Below are 21,118 nucleotides of genomic sequence, written 5' to 3' on the forward strand. Positions count from 1 at the left end.
TCTAGAATAAAGCCTACCCCCACTGTAGTTACAGTTTCTCCCTCCCCTTCCCTGTCTTATAAACAGTAGCACCCCCTAGGGTTTAGAAGTGTTCATAGTTGCCCAGCTGGAGACTACCTCTCACAGCTTCCCCCTGCCAGGTTGTTCTGGGTCATGTGAAAAAATGTTAACCATTTTTTTCTGAAGTTACAGGTGCAAGTATTAAGTTTGATCCTCAGAGACAGACATGGATGCCTTTCATCTTCTACCTTCCCCTCCCAGAGCTGAAACAAATATGGAGTTTGTGAGTTCACTTTAACACCGCAGACAGACCAAAACTGCATACCTTGGGAGGGCAAAGTCACTACCACAGAAAAACCATAAAGAAAAATATTCACATGATAGCTAGTTTTCTATTAGAAAAAGAAAATAGTTTTCACATTTCATATCATTTAGAAGATAAATATTTGAATGTGTATTTTATCTTAATAACCAACTAGAAAAAATAATATCAGGATACTGATACTGGCAATGTCATATATTCATTTAATATAGTTCCCTTAAATATTTTAATATCAAAATTCTTTGGAGAGCTTATGTGTTTTGAGCCAAGTTTGCAAACAGAATATTCTGCTTTTATTATGGGAATCTCCTATTGTTTCATGATTGCATGCCAAATCATATTTAATAAGATATCAATTAAGCAAAAGATACAAATGGATTGTGTATGCTGAATGGGTGTTCATGTAACATCCTAAAAGGACAAAGCAATAGAATATTTGTTATCACTTTAAGATCCTTTTCTTTGTGTACTTAACCCAGAACCTAAAGCTTCATTTCTCCAAATGTCCATTGACTACTGTGACAGATGGATAATGAAAAGGCTTTAGCTGCTCCAAAAAGGAGCTCTGAAATTCTTTGTCTTTAAATCAAAAATTTTTAAGAACATTCCTTAAGAACAAGTGAAATAATAGAAAAAATCAGGGTGCGTGAGAAAAAGTGGGTGAGCGTTCACACCAACTGGCACACTGCAGTTGTTGAATAAGCTATGGGAATCCTTTTCATCTCCAAAATGAAAATTGTTTCTGTTGGTCAGAACTAAATGTGTTAACTCACGAAAGCCCATTGCACCCTTCATTGTCTGTGCCTACATACTTCTGACACCTGCAGATCAATGAAGTGGGAGAAACTTCTTCTCATAAGCAGTTTGCAAGAGTTCCTTTTACGTTTCACCCAGAACACAAATGTGGCTGACAGAACAATGCTTTCCCCCAGCAGAGATGTCCACATCCCAATCCCCAGAACCTGTATGTATGTTACTTTACATGACAAAAAGGAATGTTATGGGTGTGGCTAGATTAAGGGTCTTGAGAGGAAGAGATTATCCTGAATTATCCAAGGGGTCCCCATATAATTCTGGTGTCCTTACAAGAGGAAAGCCTGGGGCTAAGAGTCAAAGGAGGAGCCATAACCATAGAAGTGGAGGTTGGAGTGAGTTGGGGCTACAAGCCAAGGAATGGAAAGCTGGCAGCCTCTGAAGGCTGCAGAAGCAAATAGGCAGGTGATTTTCTAAACCCTTAGAAGGAAAGCAGCCCTGAGGTCACCTTGATTCTAGCCCAATAAAAACATTTCTGAATCCTTATCTCCAGAATTCTAAGGTAATTTTGTGCTGTTTGAAGCCACTATGCAGTTCTTTGTTGGAGCAGCAATAGGAAATTATCCATTTTATAGAAAAATATTAATCATGGCCCTTATGTCATACTATGTGCAAAAAATGAACTCACAATGGATAATAGAACACAGTTAAAACTATAAAATCCCTTGAAAAACACAGAACATCTTTGCAACCTTGGAGTGGACAAATGTTTCATAGATAGGACACATAAAAATGAGTTGACTTCATCAAAAATAAAAACCTCTCCTCATCAAAGGATAACTTTAAGAAAATTCAGAGAAGTTCCCAGAGAGAGAAAATATTTGCAGTACATATATCTGACAACAGACTTGTATTTAAAATATAAAAAAAAAATTGAATACACTTCAATAAAGAGACAACCCAAAGCTGAAAATATGGACAAAAGACTTGAACAAGTACTTCAAAAAGAAAATATGCAAATAGTCAATAAGCACACAACAGTGTGCTCAGAATCACTGGTTATAAGAGGAATATAAATTAAAACAAAGATTGTCAAAGATGCAGAGCAACTGAGATGCTCGTACATCAGTGGTGGAAAGATTAAATGGTATGACTACTTTGGAAAATAGTTTTGCAACTTCTCATCAAGCTATATTTTCCATATAGCCCAGCAATTTTACCCCCCAGTATTTATCCCCCCCCAAAATAAACCTCAGAAATATTTGTCTACACAAAATCATATATTTGAATACTCATAGCACCTTCATTTATAGTAGCCCCAAACTGGAAAAAAACCAAATGTCCATAAACAAGGGAGGTGGGCGGGGGGTGGGAGTGACTGGGTGACAGGCATTGAGGGGCACAGTTGATGGGATGAGCTCTGGGTGTTATGTTATATGTTGGCAAATTGAACTCCAATAATAAAAATAATAAGAAAAAAAGAAAAAAAGAAAGAAAAACAAATAAATGGGTAAATACTTTCCTATATATCAATGCAGTGAGAATGAGCTACTACTACTACTGGAAAGTGGCAGGAAAGCTCAGAGTGATAGAAATAGTTTACATCTAGGGGCACCAGGGTAGCTCAGTGGGTTAAGTGTCTGCCTTTGGCTCAAGTCATGATCCTGGGGTCCTGGGATCCATCCCTACATTGAGCTTCCTGCTCAGTGGGGTGTCTGCTTCTGCTTCTTCCTCTGCTCCTCCCTCCCACCTGGTTTGTGCTCTTTCCCTCTTTCTCTCTCTCCCTCATCCTCTCTCTCTATCTCGAATAAATAAAATCTTTAAAAAAAGTAAAGAAATGTTTTATATTTGGATTGTGGTGATAATTTCATGTATAATAGTGCTTCTGAATTGGCTTTCTGACATTGAATTGTAATCCAGATTTTGTAACTCTGTGGGAGAGAGGACTGTTTCTGATTCTTTCTTTTGAGGTGAGGTTTTCCTTCTAGTCATTTTGCTCAGTGCAGAGTGGCCAAAAGCAAGTTGTATTGGGAAAAAGAGAAAAAGAGAGGAGAGAAAGAAGGAAAGAAAAGAGAAAGAGAAAAAAAAAGGGAAGAAAAAGAAAAAAAAACGAAAAAGAAAAAAAAAAAAAAAGAAGAAAAAGAGAAAGAAAAAGAAAGAAAAAAAAAGGGGGTGGGGGAAGGAAACAAATCAAAAAGCAAAACAAAACAAAAACAAAAACAAAAACAAAAACAAACAAACAAAAAAAGAACCACCGGGGAGTATCTTCTGATTCTGTGTACTTTAAGTCCCTTGGCTTCTCCTGGAAGTTGTCAGTCTAGCTGATCTTCTGGGGGAGGGGCCTGTTGTGCTGATTCTCAGGTGTTAGCAGTTGGGGGAGCTGCTGTGCCCCTGCCTGGTGCAGGGCTCGGTGGGGGGTGTTTACCCCGTGAGGCCGCAGGAGGAACAGCCCCAGTGGCGGGGCAGCTCTGGAAACCTGGATTCAGCTCCGGCAGGAACTCCGTCTGCAGGGCCTGGAGGCTCCGGGGCGGGGCCGCTGCTCTGCTCAGCTGGGGCAGGAGCGTCCTCGCTGTCCTGGGCCCTCCCGGCCTCTGCCTGTCCCGGGGGAGGCGGGATCCTGGGCTGTGTCCCGGCGCCCTGTGCTCCGGAGCCTGCGCTGGTGGATTCGCGCTCCCGGGCCGCGCAACCCCCTCCGCGGAGCTGCCGCCCGAGCCCCTCCGAGCTGCTCCTGGAACCGCGCAGCCCCCTCCGCACGGAGCCTCTTCCTCTGCCCGAGCCCCCCGAGCTGCTCCCGGGGCCCCGCAGCCCCCTCCGCGGAGCCGCCGCCCGAGCCCCCCGAGCTGCTCCGGGTCCGCGGTGCGCGCTGCAGCCCTTAGGGAGCTCGGCGCACTCTCCTGGGCGCGCAGTGGATTGTGGTGATAATTTCATGGATAAATACATTTGTCAAGACTCATACAAGTGGGTACATTTTAATTATGTACATTATAATTTTGATTATTTCAATATTTATTTTTTGAATAATAGTTTAAAGCACAAAAGATGGTATAACAAAATTAAAAGCTCTCTGCCCATGTCTAAGGCAAAAAATCAAGACTGATACTCTCTTATGTCAGGAGGCAAGAGAGCCACTCAGGACAAACATTCAGATCTTGTCAAAAGACACTAAAGCAGGCATGAACGGGCTCCCACTGGCCACAGATAGGGCAATATGAACATCAAAAAGAATAATCAATGCAGTTTATTGAAACATTTCATATTTAGAAACTGATGGATTCATGATAAAAAGAGGGGAAGAAGGAGAGGATATGGGGTGGAGAGAGGAAGAGAGAGACAGAGAGTACCTTAGTAGACACCATTGGATGTAACTGACCATTGGACCACCAACTTTTCCTGATGAATGCTAATTAAAGAATTTTTTTTAATTTTTATTTATTTATTTATTTATTTATGATAGTCACACAGTGAGAGAGAGAGAGGCAGAGACATAGGCAGAGGGAGAAGCAGGCTCCATGCACCGGGAGCCCGATGTGGGATTTGATCCTGGGTCTCCAGGATCGCGCCCTGGGCCAAAGGCAAGCGCTAAACTGCTGCGCCACCCAGGGATCCCTAAAGGAAAAGAATTAAGCATCGATCTTGCATTTCCTTTTTAAGTCCTACGTCACAGACACCAAATAGCCCCAGTGATATGGAATATTTCTTATTGACTGGAGAATTACAGCTAAATAAATTTAGAAGGAATCATGCATTTAGAAAATCTCTGCCTTAAACTCCAATTGAAATCATTGGCTCAGGCAATGACCATTGATGCATCATGGTTAGTGAAAGCTTACCTTAATTAATGATGAAAATGTTATAATGGTAATATTGAGCTCTTCTACCTGGACTCATTGATCAATTTCTGCATCAATTATAATGAGACAACAAGGCACTGTGTACCCCCTGGGGGTGATACGTATGAAGTATGCCATGAACTTGTCAAAATGTTGAATGTGAGCCTAATGAGTCCATAGCATTAACTTCCATGTCTAGGGAATATAGGGAGGATATAAAATATGTTAAATGACACTGACAGGAAATAAGCAGACAAACCCAGAATATGAGACTGCCACTGAAAATCTAAATCAGTATCTGCAGTAATACTATGACCAAAAGGAAAAAACAAAAGTGGATGGGCTGTATTGCTCCAACAATGTGTTACTAATTAATTAGTTAACAATTAGCATGTTACTAGTTCAAGGTTAGACAAAAAGTGCAATGGAGGAGAATAGGCAGTTGTTGGTTTGTAACCTCTGGAGTTCTCTGGGTGAAATCTAAAATCAGTCCCCTCTGTTGAGGGCGGGGGGGTGGAAGAGAGAGGCAGGCCACTCCAGGTTGGTAGGTGACAGGTTTAACAGGCAAGGGAACTTATGTATGAGGCTTGTCTTGGGCAACTGCAGGACGAATGGATGCCCAGACCTGCCTCACCTCCACTAGAATCTTAAAAGTTTATATAGAGTCTCTGACCTCACACTCATGGATACCACCCAGATGGTCTCAGCACCACATTGCTCTCTTAAGGCTGCAGTCTTGAAAACGGCTGTTGGAACATTGGACAGAACATCTGTTCCAAAAACAAAGGAGGGAATGATGAGCGTCTGACTGACCGGGTCTAGCACAAGGGTCAGCTGGCTGGCATGTCCTCTCAGTGACCTCCCTCAACAGAAGTCCAGAGTTCATCACATAATAAAGATCATCTGTTCAGAGAGAGAGACAAACCATTAGAGACTTGTAACTATAGGAAAGAAACTGAGGTTGCTGGAGGGGAAGTCAGTGGGGGGATGGGGTAACTGGGTAATGGGCATAATAAGGAAGGCAAGTGATGGGATGAGCACTGGGGGTTCTATGCAACTGATGAAGTACTGAACTCTACAGCTGAAACTACTATGTTCTATGTGTTGGCTAATTGAATTTAAATTTTAAAAAAAGATTGTTCAAGTCAGTGGGGAAATTGTAAAGTAGTTAATTAATGGTTTGGTGAAGATTACATAAATATTTAGGAAATAAAGTTAATAAAGTTGTTTTTATTATATCATAAAAATTATTGATGAAGAACCTAAGCATAAAAGTACTATTAAAATGTAACAAAAATTTTGGGACGTCTGGGTGACTTAGCGGTTAAGCGTCTGCCTTCAGCTCAGGGCGTGATCCTGGAGTCCCAGGATTGAGTCTCACATCAGGCTCCCTGCATGGAGCCTGCTTCTCCCTCTACCTATGTCTCTGTCTTTCTCTCTGTGTCTCTCATAAATAAATAAATAGAATCTTTTAAAAAATAAAATGTAAAAAAATTTAAAAATGTAACAAAAATAAATAAGAATACCCTTATAATCTTGGAATAAGAAAGGCCTTCTTCATTAAAACATAAAATTCAAAAGCCATGCATGGAAATACTGATAATTTAAGATACAAATGTCAAAGCTAAGGTATGATTTAAAAACGAAAATCAGGGACACCTGGGCGGCTCAGCAGTTGAGTGTCTGCCTTCAGCTCAGGGTGTGATCCTGGGGTCCTGGGATTGAGTTCCACATCAGGTTCCCCACAGGGAGACTTCTTCTCCCTCTGCCTATGTCTCTGCCTCCCTCTGTGTGTCTCTCATGAATAAATAAATAATAAATAAATAAAATCTTAAAAAAAAAAACAAAAACAAAAATCAGACACTTAACTGGGGAAAAACATTTTCAACTGAAATAATAAGCAAAGGAATAGTTTACAGACTACATAAAGAACTTATAAAAATGAAAAAGATATAAAATCCCTAAAGAAAAGTGGGCAAAGGATATAAATGATCAATTCATACATAGGAAAAATGTCAGGAATTAACACACAATGATATATACTAAACTTTGCATCAATATATAAATAAAAATAATACAGATATAAATAACAGCATTAATAATATAAATAATAAAAATTTAAAAATATATAATAAACATGTATATAATATAAAATGCAAAAAATAAAAAATAAAAAAAAATAAAATGCAAGCAATATATATAATTATATGTTGAGTATCCCTGGGTGGCTCAGCGGTTTAGCGCCTGCCTTTGGCCCAGGGTGTGATCCTGGAGTCCCGGGATCGAGTCCCACGTCGGGCTTCCGGTATGGAGCCTGCTTCTCCCTCCTCCGGTGTCTCGGCCCCTCTCTCTCTCTCTCTATGTCTATCATAAATAAATAAATCTTTAAAAAAATAATTATTATATGTTAAGATACATGTAATAAAATATATAATAAATATATATGTATATAATTTTTCAGTTCACAGAATAGGAAAGTAAGTTTCAAGATCATGCCCACTGCTGGCAAGCTTGTGGAAAAATAAGTGCTCTCATATGCTTATGGTGAGGCTCTCTCTCTCTGCCTCTCAATCAATCATTTATTCCTATGGGAAAAAGGATTGATATCATTGGGGAGTTTTGAAAATGAAACAGAGCAAAATATGTAACTTAGCTTCTTCCTTTTCCCGTTCTCTTGATGGTCAACAGCTCAAAATCAGTGAGCTCTCTGCTTTGCCCCTGCACGGTATTCTTGGGTCCCATGGTTGAGATACCAAGCAGAGAAGGCTGCCCTAGTCCAGAGATTCCATACGAACTAATACTCGACCCCAGAAATATACTAAACTTCTCAGTTATAGAAGGGCTTGGAAACTGTAGGACCCCTAAAAAGTGGTCTGTCCCTACCTCATTTACTGCATAGAGATGCAGAAAATGTAGGGCACAGCAAATTTGCTTCAGACACATGGTAGGCAGAAGTCCCATATAACCCCTCAAATTTCTGGCTCTTGGGGAACATATACATTGCTTCCCCCAGTCATTCAAGCAACACTAATATAATGGATAGCCACGCTATTATTGCTGTAAGGAATTTTGCAAATATAACTCAGATCCAAAGCCAGTTGGTCATATTATGATAGGACAATTATCCAGATGGGCCTGTGCTCATCCCAGGAGCCCTTGAAAAAGTAGTCTAGAGGTCAGAGACAGGGAAGTCCAAGGATTCACCATGCTGCTGCTGGCTTGAAGAGGGAGGGAAGCCTGTGGCAAGGAATGCCACAGACTCTGTGAGATTCCTTATAGACAGTAAGGGAAAGGGACACCTCAGTCCCAGAGCCATGAGGAACTAAATCCTGCCAACAATGACAGCAAAATGATGAGCTTGGAAGCAGCTATTTCCCAAAAGCCTCCAGACAAGGCCTCAGCCTGGTCAGCACCTTGACTTGAGTCTTGTGGCATCCAGAGCAGAGGCCAGCAACGCCGTTCCATGCTTCTGACTTACACAACTGTGAGTGAGTCAGCAGGTGTTATTTTCGGCCACAGAGTCTATGGTAACTTGTTATACAGTAATGGAAAATTACACACAGAGTGAGAAGACAGAAAGAGGTAAGCCATGCATGTACCAAACAGAAAAGCAGAAGAGATTCAGAGGGAGGGGAAAGAGACCCATGTGTTGTACTAATGGAGGTTCTTCCCCATTGGGAATGGGGGGTAAGTGTTCTCCAGGACCATGTAGTCAGAGACATTCACTCTCAGCTCCAGATAGGAGCTTCCCCATCACTGAGCCCAGAGTTCGCAATAGAGGTCCCTTTTATATATTCAGCAGGACGAGCCTCTAGGCTGGACTTCTTGGGCATTGCAAGAGGTTTGCTTTCCCCAGAACTTACCCAGTAGCTGTCATTGTACCAGCCAGGCTCAGATGTTTCTGCGTGCCTCCAAAGGAAGTGGCTGGCAGTGCCATTGACTGGAGAACCAATGGAGTTCAATCATATTATTTTGCAGATAATGAGAGAACTCTAGAGAGAACAAAGTTTGAGATGGTCTTACAACCGCTTATTGTCAGAGCAACATCTGCAGGTAGGGCCTCCTAGTGTAACTGCTGCAAGCATAAGTTATACATGGTAGTTTTTAATAAGTCACTTATCACTGTCATCACCATCACCCTGCAAGGGTTCTGGCTGCCATGTCTCCTTCGCTCACTATTGAGAGTTTGCTCAAATGTCACCTTCCCAGAAAAGTCTTTCCTACTCTTTAAAATCTCAAACACCACCGTTCATTAGCAATAGCCAGTACTTATCATCTCTGTCCTCTGACTTACTTCTTGTACAGTACTTACTACTTTTTAACAGCCTGATCATTTACTGATTTGGGGGAGGGTGGCTATCCAACCTACAGTAGACAATAAACTCAAGAAGGAAGGACTTCGATTTGTCGTGTTCACTGATGTGTCCTGGTTCTTGTATCATTGCCTGACACCTGGTCAATATTTGTTGAATAAATAAATGGGTGAAGCTATTATTCTAAGTATTCCAAACAAGTAATTATCTTCTCTCCTTCTGTTTGGAGAGAAAAAAAAATAAATCTTAAAGTGTATTAAATCACATTGTATTTGCCATTAAGTATTTCAGAGGAATAACTACTAAAAACTACATGAAGCAATTTATGAAAGCAAAGTATATTCAGGAACTTTTATGTTAGATACCTTAAGACTAAGGTATGTAATGAAGAAATTTGTTTTATTTTCTTAATCAGAAACAATACCTTACCTTCATATAAAGTTGAGTCATGAATTATGTATTTCTTTTATATAAATTAAGTATTGACGAGTTTAGACAGTGATAATACACATTCATATTCGTTTTAATTTTGCAATAAATTATGAATCTACATTTTTTTCTCCTCCCTGTCCCCTCTCTAGACTACCAAAGTTAACAGTTGGGTTTTTTCTTTAAAGGGACTGCTGAATTTCAAAGAATTTAACCCACGGTCTCATCAGTTTAGTCTGTCCCAACAAACACTAAGTACTAGGGGTGCCTGGGTGATGTAGTTGGTTAAGTGTCTTGCTCTTGGTTTAGGCTCAGGCTTATGATCTCAGGTTCATGAGATTGAGACTTGTATCAGTCTCCACACTCAGAGGGGAGTCTGCTTGAGATTCTCTCTCTCCCTCTGCCCCTCTCCATTGTGGTGCATGCTCTTTCTCAAATAAATAAATAAATCTTTAAAACAACAACAACAACAACACAGCACTGAGTACTTGAGAGATATCAACCTGGTGCTTGACCTTGAGCAGGATATCTTCTATGGGCAATGGGGAGACATATAGAAAATTCCATGAACAACTGAGGCTATATGGCCTGTCCTACTAGTAGATTGGGTGTGTCCTTCTAAATCTTCATAATAAGCATGAAGAGTGGCATATGTTATTTAAATTGATTTTAGTATTTTTTTTCATTTTTAACCAGATTGTCTCATTTATTCCTGTATAAGCATCTTTGCTTAAAAATAGAAAGGATATAAAGCTTTTACAACATATGTCATCTTCACCAGCTTTCAAGATTGTTTCAAACAGTAAATATGATGACAGGATGCCTGGGTGACTCAGTTGATTAAGCGCCCAACTCTTGATTTCAGCTTGGGTCATGATCTCAGGGTTGTGAGATTGAGCCCCATGTCAGACTCTGCTCTCATCAGGGAGTCTGCTTAAGATTCTCTGCTTCTGCCCCTCTTCCACTCTCTCTTTCTCTTTCAAATGAATAAATCTTTTTTAAAAAGAGAAAATATGATGGAAGTGATATGTCATGAATTCACTGACATCAATGTTTATATCTATCTTTTATCTTATAAATGTAATTATTTCTTCCCTGAAAAATGAAAAGGATACTGATGCATAAGTTTGCTGCCCCACCCCAAATATTTTAATATGACATTTCAGTGCTAAGTTGAATAAAATTGAACTAAAATGTCCTCCATGATTTATAAAGCAAGTGACTTGAACATACCAGGAACAAATTTGTTTTTATATAAATTTTGAGGGTTTTTTTTATAGGTTAGATTTTCTATTACAAAGGATGGCTAGCAACTAACCAAACATTTCCTTGGATTGTTATAATGGCATTTTAATATAAAAGATCACATTATCATCAACCCCAGGATACATGCTGTGTTTACCTCAAAGGAAGATGGTGACTTTCAAGTAATTTAACTCAAAACCTTGGGGATTAATGTTTGCTGGAGGGAAGGGCTCATATTTCATGCATTAGCATCATCTCATGGTGAAGAATCGTAAGACAGGGTGAATTCTTTCTAGTGTGAGCAGGAATCGCTGGGCATATTTTGAGACCATAGTTCTGAAATGGGCATAAAGGTATTCTTTGCACCAGAAGAAATATGACCGATCCGATGATTTATGGAATTAGGGATGTGCAAGTGAGCACAGCAGATATGAGATATCTAAGAGGGGAACTGGTCAAGAAAATTGCAGACCAAGACCATGTCTAGGTTAGATATTGGTCTCAACATTGAACACCGGCCATATTGCATCATCCGACTCTGGACGTTTGCGTGTAGCAGGCCCCTGACTCATTGAGCTCATCTCTCTCACTATGGGAACCACTAGATTAGAGATTATTGGGAGTAGAAAATTAGTGAAATAAGTATCTGGGCCAGAGAGCAGTGGGTGAGGTAGAGGAAAGAGGACCCAACAAACAGTGCCAGGAAAGGAAACTGACCTACTGAGCAAAGTCCAATGACCCACCCCCAGGTGGGTGCTCCCGAAGGAATATCAGAGCAGAAGAGGGCAAGTGAGAAAATAGAAATGCTATATTAAGCAGGAAACTTTTAGAAGGCAGAGACACACTGTTTCCTACGGAACACAGAGGAAAGGAATTGGAGCTCTTGAGGCTCCCAGGAGCATGAGCCACAGACACATTGGTATAGCTTCAGCCTAGGAAGCCGCTGAGAGATGTGCATGGTCCCCACCCTTCCCAGGATGCAGATGTCAGAGGCCTGAGAGAAAATACGGAAAGAGACACAGCAGCAAATGTACTGTCAAGACCAGAAATGCCTGCTTAAGAGAGAAGAGCAACTCTACCACTTAGGAAGCTCAAACTCAGCACAGCTCTGGGGATTCAGAAGCAATAAGATCAAAAGGAAAGAGGAAAAGAAGAAGCGTTGAATAAGTCCAAAGCAAATGAAAGGCATCTCCATCAAACCTGGTGATAGTGCTTGATACCATGTAAATTTCTAAACTTTGAAGAATAATTGCCGACTTTTACTGAGAGCTTGCTGTGGGCTTGGCACTGTTCTGCGTTACACAGATTAGCTCATTTAATTCTCAAAACACTCTGATAAGGTGTGAAACACTTTTAATCCTTTTTTTTTTTTTAAACAGGTGAAGACATTTAAATGCTGGGAGCAGGTAACTCGTCCCAACTCAACACGGCTGAAAAAGAGGAGGAGCTGAAGTCAAGCCCACAAAGTCTGGCTTTAAATAAAGCACTCTTAATTACCATCCTATAAAACCTGGAAAGAATGGGTCTGCAAGAGAGGAGGCAGTTTTCCTGCCCAATATGGGATATGCATTGTGCCAACTCAAACTCTATTGAGAAAAATCTTGCACGGAGATAAGTGGGAAATCTTTCAGAAAACTCACAGCCTGACCTCTTGGAAGCCTGAAATTAAGATGGTCCCCTTTCAGTGTGGCAGACACTGTAGCTGGCCAACCCAAGGTCTTATCCTGTCATCTCCCTATCCCCTTTCCAGCCTGAGGTGGTCTTATAGCATTATTCTAGCCAATGAAATTCAAGCAGAAAAAATCTGGTTGCAATTTCCAGGCACAATCTCATTGCCTGGCAGAAAGGGAAACTCAGCTGCTATGACCTTCCCTGCACTGCCCTATTTCCTTCTTGCTTCCTGGAATACCAGTGTGATGTCCTGAAAGGCAGCAGCCATCCAAGGACCTTGAGGAGAGCCATGATGAGGATGACACCACAAGAGTAGAGGATGTGCCACCAGGGCTGCCCTGGACCTCATATTTGGGAGACAAACAAGCCACAATCATTTGAAAGAAAACAAAAAGAAAATATTCAGATAATTCTTTACACTAAGTACTTTACACTGAACTTGCTCTTTATCTCTCAGATCTATCCAAATGTTTAATAACCATAATCTCCAAGGAGATGATCCCTTAATTCTGAGTGGCTTCTCAGCAGTGTCTTGAACCCTACCTAGTGCCTGCCAGTAGACACTGGGCATATCATGCCATGCAGCTCACAGAGGGTATGGTCTCTCTTATCAGATGGATAGCTTTAGCTGCAAGTACTCTGTCCCATCTAGCAACTGCTTAAGCATCTTCCCCTTTTCTAAAACCCAGTTTGGACATGGGTACATCACCTTTCCTCTTTTATCTCTCTGTAGCTTTAATTTTTGCAAGAAAGCATGATGAAAAGAAAAAAAATAAGTTATTTGACGAATTAAGGAATGCTATATTTTAAACTTTATAGATTAACAGGTTGTTTGTTTCTTTGTTTAAATTTTTAAGCATAGGAAAAAACTGAGGAGAGAAAAATCATTTAAATTAAGGAAGACATTTAGGATCATAAAAATATTATAAATCAGTGATTCTCAAAGTAGGTTCATCTGGGAATGTTAGAAATGCAAATTCCCAAGCCCTGGTGCACATCTGCTGAATCAGAAACTCTAGGAGTGGAGCCCAATGTTTTGCCAAGCCCCCCCCCCCCATGGGATTCTGATCCATGTTTGGGTCTAAGAGCCACTGATCTAGGCTCTAAGATGTTTAACTCTCACCCACAGTAAATACATTTATATATTGAAATGCAAGCTCCTGGGGAGCAAGGCTTTGGTCTTATTTATCTTTGTGTCCCCAACACTCAGTAACATGCCTCATACAAAGTGAACAGTTAATGAAATATGCAGGCTTATAAATGAATCAGACAACAACAGTGGTGATACTTTATTTTTAAAGCAAGTCCAAATAAAGACTGCTAATTCATAAATTTGAATTAGAAATACTACATACAAAATACCAAGCACATTAATCGTCTCAAGATTCATCATATAGCTATGCCTTTTTTGACATTTTTTGTTTCTACAGTTAGTTATATATGATATGCAGAAAAGTAATATATATAGCATAAAATTTTAAAATGAAATAAACAAATATGTAACTAGCATCCAGAGTAAGAAATGGAATTTTTAAGTTATTTGGAATTCACTATGCCTTCTTCCCTCTGCCCCCTCCCTTAAGATAATCACTGCACAGGATGTTGTGATAATCATTCTCTATAACATTTTTCCACTCTTGTGTGGATCCCTTAACAAATGGCATTTGGTTGTGCCTGTTTGAGAATTATACTGAACAGATTCTTTGGAGTTTGGTTCATCTTCTCCAGATGAGAACCATCCATGTTGACGCATATAAACTATGGTTCATTTTCACTGCTAAACAGTTACTGTGTGAATGTGCCTTTTTTTTTTTTTTGTCTATTCCACTATTTATTGGCATTTGAGTTGTTTCCAGGTTTTACAGTTATAAACATTGCCCAGTTGCAATAATCATCAGCTTACGGACACACATGAGCCAAATATACCCACTTCTGAATCCTCTGGCCCTACATGATTATTTTGAAGCAAAGGCTCATATCATTTCTCATATCATTTTGAAGCAAAGACTCATGTCATTTCTCCTGTAATCTGTAAAGATTCTTCTGAGAAATAGAAATTCTTAAATTTAATGTGATCACATTGACCAACCTTAGTCAAGGCTGGGGGTTCTTTTAGACTAGTTTTAAAACAGAAAACAAAAAACAAAAACCTTTCCTACTTGAAGTTTATCAAGAAATTTTTATCTTGTTTTTAAAATCTTTTAATTTTTACTTTTTTACATGTATGCCTTACGCCATCTGTACCTGGTTTCTGTGTAGGGATATTGAATTTCATTTTTTGTTTAATATGATTAATAAGTTGTCTCTAGAAATTCTGTGAAAAATCCACCAGTTTACTGCTATTCTACATTACCATGTCTGCCATGTTTAAAGTTTCTGTATCTATAAAGTTTGGACATCTAAGCTTTTTATCGTGTTCTATTTGCTCCTATTTTAGTCCTTGGACCAATAATCCAGCGTCATAAGCCCTTTAGCTTTATAATCTGATAAAGTACTCACCTTGCTCTCTTTCTGGAGAGCCACCCCTATTCTTAGCCTTTACAATACCCATATACTTCTAGAATCAGTTCATTATGTTACAAAATAATTGTGATTTTTGTTGACATTTTGAGAGAATTGCTATCTACACAATATTGACTCTGTGAATCTATAAGCATGATACATATCTATGATTGTCCCTTTGAAGGATTTGTATGACTTTTGTTATGTTTATTCTTAGGTAATTATATTTTTATGCTATTGTAAGCTTTTAAATTTGACTTTTGTTTGTTGTTAGAATGTAAACTAATATTATATCTATAGCTTTTTAAATATTTGTAGTAATCTATTGCTGTGTAATAAATTATCCCAAAATCTAGTGGCTTAGAGCAATAATAATCATGTATTATTGCTCATGCTTTCGGTGGGTCAGGAATTCAGATAGGGTACAGTGGAGATGGCTTCTCTGCTCTATGTCCACAGCTGAACTATTGGGGCCTTAGAATCATCTGTAGTCTTGTTCATTTTCCAGCAATTGCTGACTATTAGCTAAGATCTTAGCTGAGGCTGTCATCTGGAACATTCACATGTGGCCTCTCCAGGTGTCCTGGGCCTCCTCCCAACATGGTGGCTATGTTCCAAAAGCAAGGGTCCTGAAAGAGAGCATGCCATAGCACTCCACTGGATTCTATTGGTCTGGGAATCACAAATCTCCTCCCAGATTCAAGGAGAAGGAACACAGATGCTGCCTCTCTCTGGGAGGAGTGCCAATCACACTCTAAACAGCTTCCTATGAAATAGCTTTGATGGGGCCATGTTGGAATGTACAACTTGCCACAATATTATATACACAGGGAAATTATCTGCAAATAATGGCAGTTTTGTTTCTCCTTTTACAGTCCCTTCTTTTCTTTCTTTTTTTCTTGCCATACTACTCCAGCAGGTAACTTTAATACCCTACCAAATAGAAGAGCTAGGAATAAGATCCTGTATTTCTTTCTTTCCAACTCAAAGGAAATGTTTTTAAATATCCCATCATCAAGAATAAATTTTACTATAAGTTTTTGTTGTGGTGAACATGATGGTGTGATACCTGTGTCCTCTCTTCTCCACCCCCTCCCACCACCAGCCCCCTCTTCAGGAAAGGGTTTGCTGCCACCTGTAGGAAGACAATGAGCAGACAGCCTCCAGCTGTCAGCCCTACAGGGTCCGCCTCAGTTGCAGACAGATGTCCCAGCTGAGATTATGCCTGTTTGGAACGGCGTGCTTCAAGGAACTGAGTAATGTGGGGTACGAAGGACTGGCCATTTTGGCTAAACATGGGATCATCAGGTGGTCTATACCAGGTCCCAAACTCCCCACCATGCTTTCTGAGGCTATGTTAGACCAGCCTCACAACTCACTTTTTCTGGGCCATCTTGCTTCCATCCACTCCCCTTTACAAGCAGTGATTCCTAAAAAATATCATGCACCTCAAACTCTACCTTAGCACCTATTTCCAGAAAACATACCCTACAGCTCTTTGCACAGGGACTGGTCAGATAAAGTGGGCAATGGGCAGAAACTTGGAGGTGGATGGCCCACCACCTGGCTGGAGGAGGACCACATCCCTAGTAGTAGGTGGAATAGAGAAAACTTTGGCACAACGTGGTGGTCCAATTGTTATGACATTTATTGGAGGTGAATTTGAAGAATATTTTGATGGAAAACAATACATTACAGGGAGTGACATATCAGGTTATTGAGATGTCTGGAGATCATAGCAGCTACAAGGAAAAAGATATAGGAGGGTGTTATTTTGCTAGGGCTGCCATAACAGAATATTAGGGACTGGAGATTTAAATGATAGAAATGTTTTTTTCACAAATCTGGAAGCTGGAGGCCCAAGATGAAGATGCCAGCAGTATTGGCTCCTGGTGATCCCTCTTTCCTTGGCTTATGGATGGCCACCATCTTACTATGCCTTCATAGGGCCTTTCCTCTGTACATACACACTCCTGGCATCTCTTCTTTCCGTATAAGGACACCAATCCTATTGGATTGGGGACTCACCTTTATGACCTCATCTCACCTTAACTATGTCCTTAAAGGTCCTAAGGATCTACCTCTAAATATAGTCACTTTGGGAGTCAAGGTTACGACATGTAATTTAGGGGAGCAGAGGGGACGCAATTCAACCTATAAGAGATGGCAGTTACTAAGCACCACTGATGCCCAACAAAATTATAATGAACAGCTGAAGTGAGTAACAGACTATTAACTAGAAGGTGGATGTGAAAGCTAGGGGGCCTCTTGCATACAGAAAAGTAGAAGGACAGAAGAAGCCAGGCAGATTTGAGCTGTGCACTCCCAAGCTACTGCAGCCCATGCCTTGCACCATGCAGATATGCTTTGCCATCCATGCTCGCATTAGTTCCTCCATGGTGCCATCAGCCCCTCTTCCTGAGGGGAAATATAGGTAAGGGACATCAGTGAGACAAACCAAGTCCTCATCACTACAGTAGAGCTTAGAGTGCAATGGTGCTCACTGTCTGTCTCCTGGATGTCCATTCAGCGAGCTACGTCAGCTTACATGGAACTAGGACCCAAACTCCCACTCCTGGGGATGAGAGCTACACTTGTTCATTCATGATTTCAAGCCAATCAGCCAATTTCCTCATGATTCTTCCAGCCCTTATTACATAACTGTAGTCCAACCCCTTCTGCAGAGACTGGCAATTACCCCACAGGATGGTGACTCCTCTCCCAGGGGTCCTTCAAATTGTGCTATCTTGCCCAACCATGAGCATACTTCTTTTAATTTGTCAGTTTATCTTGGGATGTTTACTTTGATGTGTTGATTCCAGGGCAAAGAGTAAGTATGTATGCACTGGCCATCAATAATACTGAATCCTCCTCTTCCTCTGAATCCATTCCATTTGGATTTATGCCACCAGTATGTGAGAATGCTTGTTTCCCACAACTTCACCAGTAGAGAAAGTGGCTCAATTAACCAGGTTTGGGTTTTTTTTTTTTTTTTCCCTGCACCATTAGAGAATTTATTTATTTTTTTAATAATAAATTTATTTTTTATTGGTGTTCTACTTGCCAACATACAGAATAACACCCAGTGCTCATCCCGTCAAGTGCCCCCCTCAGTGCCCGCCACCCAATCACCCCCACCCCCTCACCCCCACCCCAGGTTTGGGTTTTTAAAAAATTTTTCAGGCCTATGTGGTTCAAGGAGACAGGAGCTATGCAAGGGCTAGTACTATGGCCTCCCACCCCACTGATGAAATCTGAGCCCCCATGGATGCTCTCATTCCTTCTGAGCAGTAGGAGGGGCTCCTCACATCACTTGACTTGCAAGCAGAAGTCATCAATAAAGCTAGTGTTTAATACTGTCTCCGAACCTTCCCAGCTGTTTCTGTTTATTGTCTTCAAAGACCTTGAAGAAATTGTGGCAGTACAGGAATTTCACTAAACATGGTGATGGCAGAGGACAAAATCAGTGATTTGCTCATTTGGAGAAGGAAGATTCACAAGGGCAAACTCTTTTTGCTAAGGGAGTAGGGGATGCTTCCAGGAATAGGTGATAAGTGTCAAATTCCATGCAGAACTGATGACCATGGGCAGCCTGGGTGGCTCAGCGGTTTAGCGCTGCCTTTAGCCCAGGGCATAATCCTGGAGTCCCAGGATCGAGTCCCACATCGGGCTTCCTGCATGGAGCCTGCTTCTCCCTCTGCCTGTTTCTCTGCCTCTCTCTCTCTCTCTCTCCCTGTGTCCCTCATGAATAAATAAATAAAACCTTTAAAAAAAAAAAAAGAACTGATGACCATTATTTTCCCCAAAGAACTCTGGACACTAATATATTGAATCAGAAAATACCAGCTTCGGGGCACCTGAGTGGCTCCATCAGTTGAGCATCCGACTCTTGATTTCATAATCTTAGAGTCCTGGGATCAAGCCCCACGTTGGGCTCAGAGGTGGGCATGGAGCCTCCTTAAGATTCTCTCTCCTTCTCCCTCTGCCTCTATCCACTCACTCTCTTTTTCTCTATCTAAAAAAGAAAAAGAAAATACCAAAGAGGATGGGAACTTTGGTCATTATCCACCTTCTGCATTACAGAAAAATCACAGCCTCTGTCAAAGATAAACAAAGCTGGACAATAAAGCCGCAAGAACAGATTTTTATCAGTAATATACGATAGCAATAGGGAAAAGAACCCAATGTGTTCTGAACTTAGCTTGCATTTGTACAGAGATGACTGGGCATTTTAAAGCAGGTCTCAGGGAGTAGGGGAAGGAGTAAGCAGAGGCTCAGTAGAGTCAGGGAAGTGAACAATTACAAAAAGTGGGAGGGGACTTTGTCAATGTGACACCCACCTACAATTGCTCCTACTTTCCCACAGAAGCCAAGAGACAGAGACCTTATCTTAAGGAACTGGGTGAACAAACAAATTCTTTGGGCAGCTTTGAGTTTTCTGGGACAGGTGCTTTAAAGAGAACCACATTCATCCTAGATATGTGGCCTTGAGCTGTTAGAAACTGTTAATGTTCATGCAAGTTTATAGGCCAAGGTTGAGGCCTGGCCAAGAGGAGAGCTCAGAGGATGCTGGCTAGGGTTGCTTGGTCAAGAGAGAATCTTTGGTACTTCTAAAAATCAAACACCTGGCCCAAGGTCACCTAAGAAAATAAGGAAAGACATGGACCAAGACCCTCAGATCTCAACTGCCATGAGCTGTTCAAATTTTATTGGCAGAAAATAAAATCTACTTAAAGAGTATTTACCCATCCATCTGAAGAGCCTTCAAATCTAGAAACCCAGCTACTTAAGCCATTTGGGTTAAAATAAAATAATAATATGAATCTCCTTTTGCTCACTCCAATGAAAGTGACATATGGAGAAGACTATTTCTCAGCACACGATCCATAATTCAAACAGAAGCGCTGCCTACTTCCTCATTAGCTAAATTGTGTTCATTGCAGAAAGCAGCTTTTGGTAGCGATATCGATCAGCAGGAAGTAAGATGGAAAAAATTAACACAACTTGAAGACTCCAGTCTCTGGGGTGTAGCTTGCCATCTGGGGATGACTTATTAGGACAGGAACAAGAAACTACTGTCCATACATTACTTTTCCATTTTACATATATAGTCTGTCCTTATTACTCCGAGCCCACCAACACGGACTTTGTGATAGTTCAGAATTGTGGTCTGAATGTTCCATGCAAAACATTTAACTTAGGACCTTAAAGTCTCTGATGGGGATCCCTGGGTGGCTCAGCGGTTTAGCGCCTGCCTTTGACCCAGGGCGCGATCCTGGAGACCCGGGATTGAGTCCTGGGTCGGGCTCCCGGCATGGAGCCTGCTTCTTCCTCCTCCTGTGTCTCTGCCTCTCTCTCTCTCTATGTCTATCATAAATAAATAAATAAATCTTAAAAAAGGAAAAAAAGGCTCTGATGCACTCCGAAGTGTTTCCTTCCTTTTATTTAACTGTTTTTTTTATATGTGATCATATATTTAATGTCCACAATGCACACCCTGGTCAAAATGGGTGTATCTAATATCTTTTTTAAAAATATTTTATTTATTTATTTGAGAAAGAGAAAGCATGAGCAGGGTAGGGAGGGGCAGAAGGAGAGAGTGAAGCAGACTCCCTGCTGAGCAGGGAGCCCTACATGACAAGGGGCTGGATCCCAGAACCCTGAGATCATGACCTGAGATACAGGCAGACACTTAACTGACTGAGCCACCCAGGTGCCCTATCTTTTTTTTTTTTTCCATTCTCACATTTCAAATGCTTTGATTATTTTTTCCCCCTTGCCTCATTTTAAATTAATAACATTTTATATGATAAGAAAGATTCCCTTTCTATTGTGTGCTATTTTATCTCAAAAAGCTTCTTCCCACCTAGGTAACAGAGAGATATTTTTAAATAAATGGTCAAAGTAAAAAATGCAATAAAATAAGAGTGTTAGTCATCGCACCCTCCCTGGAGAAATTCACAGAAAAATACTACATATAATGTTATTGAAGATTCACATTATCTTTCCTTTTGTGTGTTCTGATAATTGAACAATTAACACTCTGCAAGTAA

Source organism: Canis aureus, chromosome 2 (genome assembly GCF_053574225.1).
Source record: "Canis aureus isolate CA01 chromosome 2, VMU_Caureus_v.1.0, whole genome shotgun sequence".
In the NCBI taxonomy this organism is placed as follows: Eukaryota; Metazoa; Chordata; class Mammalia; order Carnivora; family Canidae; genus Canis; species Canis aureus.